Here is an 8388-nt window from a genome sequence, read left to right on the forward strand (position 1 = left end):
CAGTTTTTAAACAAAAAATAGTAGGAGATTGAATAGAATTCAAATCTAGTATGTAAACATTGTTTACCCTTTTTCCATTTAAAATTTCTTTCCCATTTAGGCTTAATATGTAGCTAGTAGGAAAACATTTTACACAATAACCCTTATCACATAGCTGGCTTATACTTAACAAATTATGCTTTAAACCTTCTACCAATAACATATTGTCTATGAAAAAATTCTTAAAATTTCCAATCATACCTGATCCAACCACCTTCCTTGTGGTGTTATCTCCAAGTGTAACCTTGCCTCCACTCCTAGCTTCCAGCGTTATGAATTGAGTAGTATCTCCAGTCATATGATTTGAACATCTGCTGTCCAGGTACCATATGCTCTCACGAGATCTTGTGTGAGAGCGACCCTGCAAAATTATCAAACGTTAACCCTTGGAACCCAAATGAGTTTGGGTTCACCTTTTAGCAATTTATAATCAGATGCATGTATGATATGTCTAGGTTTATGCATCTTAAGTCTCCACACCAAATTAGTTTTCATTTTCAAAGTACAGGTGTGAGTTATATGTCCAAACAATCCATAATTATAACATTTTACTTTAGGAAATGGATTCCTAAGTCTTCTACCATTTACTTGTCTATTCAGGGATTGCATGAATTTAGGATACATAATAGGATTAGTAAAATCTTCAAGTCTGGGAAGTATCCTATTATCCTCGAGAGCTTTTATCTTTAATCTAAAAAATGAGTTCATATCTTTCAAAATTTTATTTGTATAACTAGTTCTATAAAGTTTGCTCTCAAATTCATCATTAGAATTTTTAAATTCACTTTCAAGTTTTGCATATGATGTTTTTAATTTCTCATGATTTTTATTCAAGTCATCAAACTCATCAAGTAAATTCATGTGATTATTGTCAATTAAGGCATGATCTTTCCTAAGGATTTCATGTTCTTTTTTAAGCTCTTCCAATTCTAAACTAAGGCTAGCATGCATTTTCTTCATTTTCTTATATGATCCATGCAAGTGTTCAAAAACATCAAAAAGTTCATCATAAGTTAAGTCACATACCTCTTCTTGATCTAACTGATCAAGATTTTTGGCCATTAAGCATAGATTAGTGACTTCTTCTTCCTTTTCTATTTCTGACGAGTCCGAAGCTGAGTCCGCCCAAAAAGCTCGTTGGAACTTCTTCTTGCCCTTCTTCACAAATGGTTTCTCCTCTACCTTCTCCTTGCTAGGATTGACTTTGAGTTTTAGGCAATTCGTCATTATATGTCCAGGTTTCCTGCACTCATAACAAATAATTTCATTTGAAACTTTGGCATTTCTATTGAATTTACATATATTCCATTGTTGGCGCCTCTTTTGCTTCCTCTTTAGAAAGCTTCTGAACTGTCTAGTCATCAATGCGATGTAGTCTTCATCCTCAGGTTTTGAGTGTTCACTCTCAGACTCTTCCACATTCAGTGTTATATTTTTCTCCTTTTGTGGTTCACCTGCATCAACCTTTCTTTGGCTAACTCCTTGCTCGTAAGCAATAAGTGAACCAAGAAGATTGTCAATAGAGTAAATGTTTAAATCCTTAGACTCTGTAATTACAGTAATTTGAGCATCATATGCAGTTGGTAAGAAACAAAGAATCTTATTAATTATTTCAGCATTTGTTAACTCCCTACCCAATGCATGTAAAAAGGTGACAATTTGTGTGAATCTTATTTATATATCAGAAATAGATTCATTTGATTTCATGTGAAACAGTTCATAATTATGCAACAAGATATTAAGTCTAGATTGCTTAACCTCATTTGTCCCCTCATATGTTATACAAAGTCTATCCCATACGTCCTTTCCACTTTTGTAAGTGGAAACCCACATATAGTCTTCTGATTTTAAAGCACAAAAGAAAATATTCAAGCATTTGGCGTTTAGTTATGCTAAGTCACGTTCTTCTACTATCCAGTCTACAAAAGGTGTTTCAACTCTAACTCCGTCAACTAATCTAGTTGGTTTTGTATATCCTTCCTGGACTAAGATCCACATACGATAATCAAGTGACTTTAAAAAAGTAGACATACGAGTTTTCCAAAAATCAAAAGGTATATTGTCAAACAGTGGAGGTCTAGTTATAGAGTAACCCTCAAGTGTGTTTCAGTTTCCAAATGTAGCCATTTACGTTAATCAAAAAGTAGTCTAAACTTATAATTTTGAAACAAAGCTCTGATACCACTTGTTGAAACTCGTTCACTATGAATTAGGTTGTTAAGCCTAAGTTTATGTCCCACGGCAAAAAGGGGGGGGGGGTGAATTGGTATTTTAAAAAATTAATCTTTCTTTTGAGTATTTTAAACTAAAATTAAACTTTAATGAATTTCATAGAAAAAATTTTCAACCACAGTTTTAAAATAGTAAATCACAAAAATAAAAAGTAGCAGAAAAATAATGACACCAGATTTATAGTGGTTCGGTCAAAACCAGACCTACATCCACTCCACGGAGGCACCCTCCGAGTATTGCACTAATATCACTAGTGAATCTTCTTTTGCACCTACAGCAAGGCGGGGAAGCCTTTACAAAACTCTTTTCACCACTACCCGGTGTGGCAGAGAACTGTCGTCCTTTTACACTATACCAGTGCTGGCAGAGAACCGTCATCCTTTTCACACTATCCCCAGTGCTGGCAGAGAACCGTCCGTCCTTTTTACACTATCCCCAGTCCTGGTAGAGAACCGTCTATCCTTTCACACTATCCCCTGTGCTGGGCAGAGAACCCTTTATCCTTTCACACTCTCCTAGTGTCGGCAGAGAACCCTTCGTCCTTTCACACTCTCCTATTGTGGGCAGAGAACCCGTAGCTATTCAAACTTTCTAAGTTTTGGCAGGGAACCAGATCTCCTTGACAGATCTTCTCACAAGAATTTTAGAAGGAAGAAAGAAAAGAGTGAAGTAATCCCAAATCACAAGTAGAAATTCTTACCTTTGAACACCAAGTGAAGCCTTCAAGCTCCATTGGTAGGAATCCTCCTTTGAATGCACTCTCACACTCTCTCCTTGACTCTTCTTTCAATAGGCACGAAGATCAATGACCAAAAAGATTGGGTGGAAGTAAAAATTGGACCTTATATAGGAGAAATAAGAAAAACTATCCAAAAACTTCAAATATTCAAGTCAATACGAAATGGATCGTCCCGTATGATCGTGGATCGTCCTGGACGATTTTACTTAAAGTGTTAGAAACGATCCTAATGAATATTGGTATGAAATATGTTCGTACATAATCATCATCCCGTACGAACTAGGTTCGTCCGGTCTAACAATTATTTCATAGGTAGGTTCCCAAATTACCACAGGATGTAACCAACTTACTTAAGTCGGTTCCCATCATCCTGGGACGAACAGGACTTCATCTAGATGAAATTTTTACAGAGGGCAACTCATCCTGGCAATATTATGAGTTTCGTCTGAATAAAATTTTTACAGAGAAGACTTCATCCGGGGACAATTTGGATTTCGTCTGGACAAAATTTTTACAGAGCCCAAGTCGTCCTGGCACGATTATAGATTTTATCTAAACAAAATTTTTACAGAGAAGTCTTCATCCGGGGACGATTTGGATTTCGTATGGACGAATTTTTTACAGAGCCTAACTCGGCCTGGGATGAAAATAATTTCATCCTGGACGATCAAGACTTAAAAAAATTTCCTCCAACAAACTGTTCATTCCATTGCTCTTAAAAGGAGATAACTGGCTTGATCGTCCTACACGAATTGTATTCGTCCTGTACGATCAGTACAAAATTTTTAAGATCTCCTAAAGTGTGTGTGTGTGTTTATTCACTCAATTACAATTACTCCCTCTCAAACTTAATTCATACAAAAATTACAAGCTACAAAATACAAGATATCTCATGTTGAATATTATTTGAAGTCTTCAATAGTTTGGAGTTCGATTTTTCTGAAATGTTAGTACACACAAGAGCAAAAAACAAATTTTCCAAAAAGTGTTAGGAGATAATTACACACAAAACAATAATATTTGGAATAATCAAAATTATACAAGTTGCAAGAATGTAAAACATACAAATCGCAACTCTCTTAACAGTTAGTAGGCAAGGTAGTCGTAGAGAAACAGAAGTGTTTGCTATTATCAAAATCATATTCCCTTAAATCAGATTCACAATAGTATCATTCCTTTAAGGATATGAATTACACTAAGTTCACACTAGCACTGCTTATGTGAATCACCAAATTTATCTTATCAATTGAAATTTAAGGTTGTGATACTAACTCTTCAAATTTTAAATTCTATTTTTAAGTGATTCTAAACCTATAATAGTTAAAAACACATTAGTGCAAGAGTTACATTTCTCTTAATATTGTTGTGAATTAGAGCATAAATACTCCCCATCTCTGTCAATCTCATTAATTTGAGTGTCTAATTAAGAATTCTCTCAACTACAATGATTATATCTTCTTAAGTTTCTAAGACACTCTCAATTATATATCTATTCATGATAAAATCTCATTTTAAATTCACTAATCATTCCATTATTTGTCTATCGAGGCTATATATCACACTATTTTTTATATTTATGAAGGCCTATATATAAACTAAATTAAGCATAAATGATTTAAAAATAACATTTAATGATTCATGAAATTCAAATATAATCTTAAACAAACTTGATTTCTAACATATCATAAACCTAGAAAAATATTTTAGCTGGCCATGAAAATTAACCTAAAACAAACACAATTCATTTCCAAATTAAATAAAAGTATAAAAGGAAAGGTAAGGATAGATATCAACATGAAGTTGTTTAACAATACAATTACAAATTGTAAACATTAGAATTGACTTCCTTTGTCAACACTAACCTGGCTAGCATTGCAACCCTATTGAATTGACGTTTGTAAAAAAAAATATTATTGTACCACTGACTTGGGATTTAGTATTTCTATAATCAAATCCATATAATTAATATTAATTACCCCAAAAGAAAAACTAACACTCTTATTATTGACTTGAGAAAAGAAGCATTTTATTTTCATATTCGAATTCAGTATAGGGGATATGAAATTCATGTTGAAGGATAATATTCACATACACCTATCATTTTAATTACAAAAAAAAAACAAGGATTAGCTTTAATCTACATCTAGAAGATTTTTCTCCTACCTTAGTGAACTAAGATAGAGTTTAATTTATACTAGAACTTGGGTTCCTACAAAGTCAAGCCACTGAAGTCAATTATATTTTTGAAGAGAAAACTTATAATTAAAGAGGAGATTAGACTCAATCTAGATTAAAATATATAATAATAGCTTTATATACCTTAAAAATATCAATCTTTCCCTCAAAAATTTGTTTAAATTTAATAAAAAATACATTTGAATACATGAAATTCTTGTTATGATAGAGTTCAAGGTGTGCAAATACCTTTGAGCTTATGCTTGCTTGGAATACACTGCCACTAACAACCTAATACACAAGCAATCATCTCAGACATAATACACGATATGATCTGCTCTATCTTAAGAGATTTAAATATTAAATCAGACTCTGATTGATAACTCAATATGAATACTTTATACTTTATGTTTAAATTATGCTAACGAGATGACTTGCTAAAACTCTAAATTTTATCTTATTTAATTTACTTAACTAAATTTTCTAACAACCATAATTTCATAGAAATTTTGGCAGCATAACGGCCCTATACTAATAGGAAAAACGTAGCTGTAATAACTCAAATATGAAAAATAAAATTATTTGAAAAACCTAAAAATTCAAAATTAGAGCAATTTGGTACTAATCAAATAAGTGCAACAACTCTAGGCCATGAATAATATATATATATATATATATATATCCTTCTCTATATATATATATCCTTCTCACCCCACCGACTCCCTCACTTTTAATTTGGCCAAGAATAAATTGAAAGAGAAGAAGAAGATTGATGAGAAAGAAAGGTCTTTTGATCATATTTATCAATCATGTTTGTTATATATTTTATTTTATTCATTATAAATTACCAATCCCTTACTTTTATTTTCATTAATTTTAATTTATACGAATTTTATCTCTCCTAGATCTATCAAAAATATATTATCTCCTAATATAAATCAGATACATGATATAATAACTCTATGTGATACCATACTAATCCATGTGATTCACTGATTGTGAGTCATAATGAGCTGGAGATTGATTTAGAGTTATAAGAAGTCGGGATGAATGATTCACATGAACTAATACCTTTGAGCTTATGCTTTCTTGGAATACGCTGCCACTAACAACCTAATACACGAGAAATCATCTCACACATAATACATGATATAATCTTCTCTATCTTAAGATATTGAACTATTAAACCAGACTCTGAATTGATAACTCAATATGAATACTTTATACTTTATGTTTAAATTATGCTAACGAGATGACTTACTAAAACTCTAAATTTTATCTTATTTAATTTACTAAACTAAATTTTCTAACAACCATAATTTCATAAAAATTTTGGCAGCATAACAGCCCTATACTAATAGGAAAGACGTAGCTGTAATAACTCAAATATGTAAAATAAATTTATTTGAAAAACTTAAAGATTCAAAAGTATAGCACTTTGGTGCTAATCTAATGAGTGCAACAGCTCTAGGCCATTAATATATATATATATATATATACATGATTTTGAGCTTCCAAGAAAGATAAGGTTTTACTAGCACAAAAACATAAGGGTCATGACTATGCGTTTGTATCCTGGACACCAAAGGCAAAGCGCATATCAAGCAGCATATTGTCACATAATAAAAGACTCCAAATAAAAAAGCATTCAATCAATAACCATGGAAAATTTTATTAAAAATTTTATTTGAAGCAAAAGAAATCAATGCATCTTACCTTGATGGAAGTGCCTCAGTATTCTCCTCAATCTCTCCTGATGACTCTGATGATTCTCTTGATATTTCTTCCCGATCAGGTTCATTTTTAAACCTCATAGACAAACTAAAGTTGGAATCAAAACTTCCAAAACTCAAGCCACTTCTTTCAGACTCAGAAACCTGTAAATGATCTGGAATAATGACATGTATAGTGTCTGAAACGAGCAGGTCCTCTAACTTCTTTTGTATTTTTGTAGCATTGTCTAGAACCATGGGGTTAACGGCTTCCCCTATGCGAAAGTCAACAGCAGAGGTCGTGAAAACTCCAGGAACTGTAGAAGTGTTCACAATAGTTGACTTAGGTTTCCACTCCTTGGCAGGACCAGCTGTTGAAAGATACATAATCCCAATTAAAAAGTCACTAAAGCTACCCAAGAAGACAAGAAAACAAAAAATACGACCACATGAAAAGATATAACTAAAGCTTATGAATAGATTAGAAATGTGATTTCTGATTTATAACTAGTTGATTTGAGTTTGATATTTTATTTTAAGCATGCTCTCTCTCTCTCCCTAGGATCGATATAGAAATATTAAGAATAATATTTTTTAAAGGTTTGAAGAATGTAATAACTCAAATATATAAAATAATTTTTTAAAAACTTAAAAATTTTAAAGTAAAATGCTTTAGTGCTAATCTAGTTAGCGCTCCAGTGCTAGGCAATGAATATATATATATATATATATATACCCCATCGACTCGCTCAATGGGTTGTTTTGCTAGAAAGAAATTGAAAAAGAGGAAGAAGACAAAGGAGAGAGAAAGGTCTTTAGATCATATTTGTTCTTCATTTTTGTTACATATTTTGCTCTATTCATTATAAGTGACTAATCACTTTTTTCTATTTTTAATTATTTTAATTTCTATAAATTTTATGTCTCATAAATCTATTAAAAATATATTATCTCCTAATTTCATAAGCTTACACTGTGCAAGTTTAGATATTTTATAAATTTTATCATTGTATATGATTTAATATGATTTTATTATATTTTAAATGAAGTACTAAATGATATCAGATATAAGATATGTTAACTCTATCTGATACCCTGCTAATCTCTGTGATTTACTGATTGAAAATTATAAGGAGCTAGAGATTGATTGGGAGTTATAAGAAGTTAGGGTGACTAATTGGGAGTCATAAGTTCATGAGTAAGATATAACATACACTCATTAAATATCTAAATATTAATACCAACACTTCTTAAAATATTGTATTTATATTATGGATGAAACAAAAATTATTTACTATTATTAATGCTATTTAAATTTATTGATCATGATACTAATATTGTTACTGATATTATTATTGTTGATTACTATTGATATTGTGACTAGTGATGTAATGGATTGAGATGTGATAAATTATAGAAGGATAAATTGATATAGAAAATCAATATAGATATTGATGCTTATATTTTTTATGAATTATAATTTATTATTCT

This window comes from Dendrobium catenatum, unplaced genomic scaffold (assembly GCF_001605985.2).
Source record: "Dendrobium catenatum unplaced genomic scaffold, ASM160598v2 fragScaff_scaffold_1595, whole genome shotgun sequence".
NCBI classification, from domain to species: Eukaryota; Viridiplantae; Streptophyta; class Magnoliopsida; order Asparagales; family Orchidaceae; genus Dendrobium; species Dendrobium catenatum.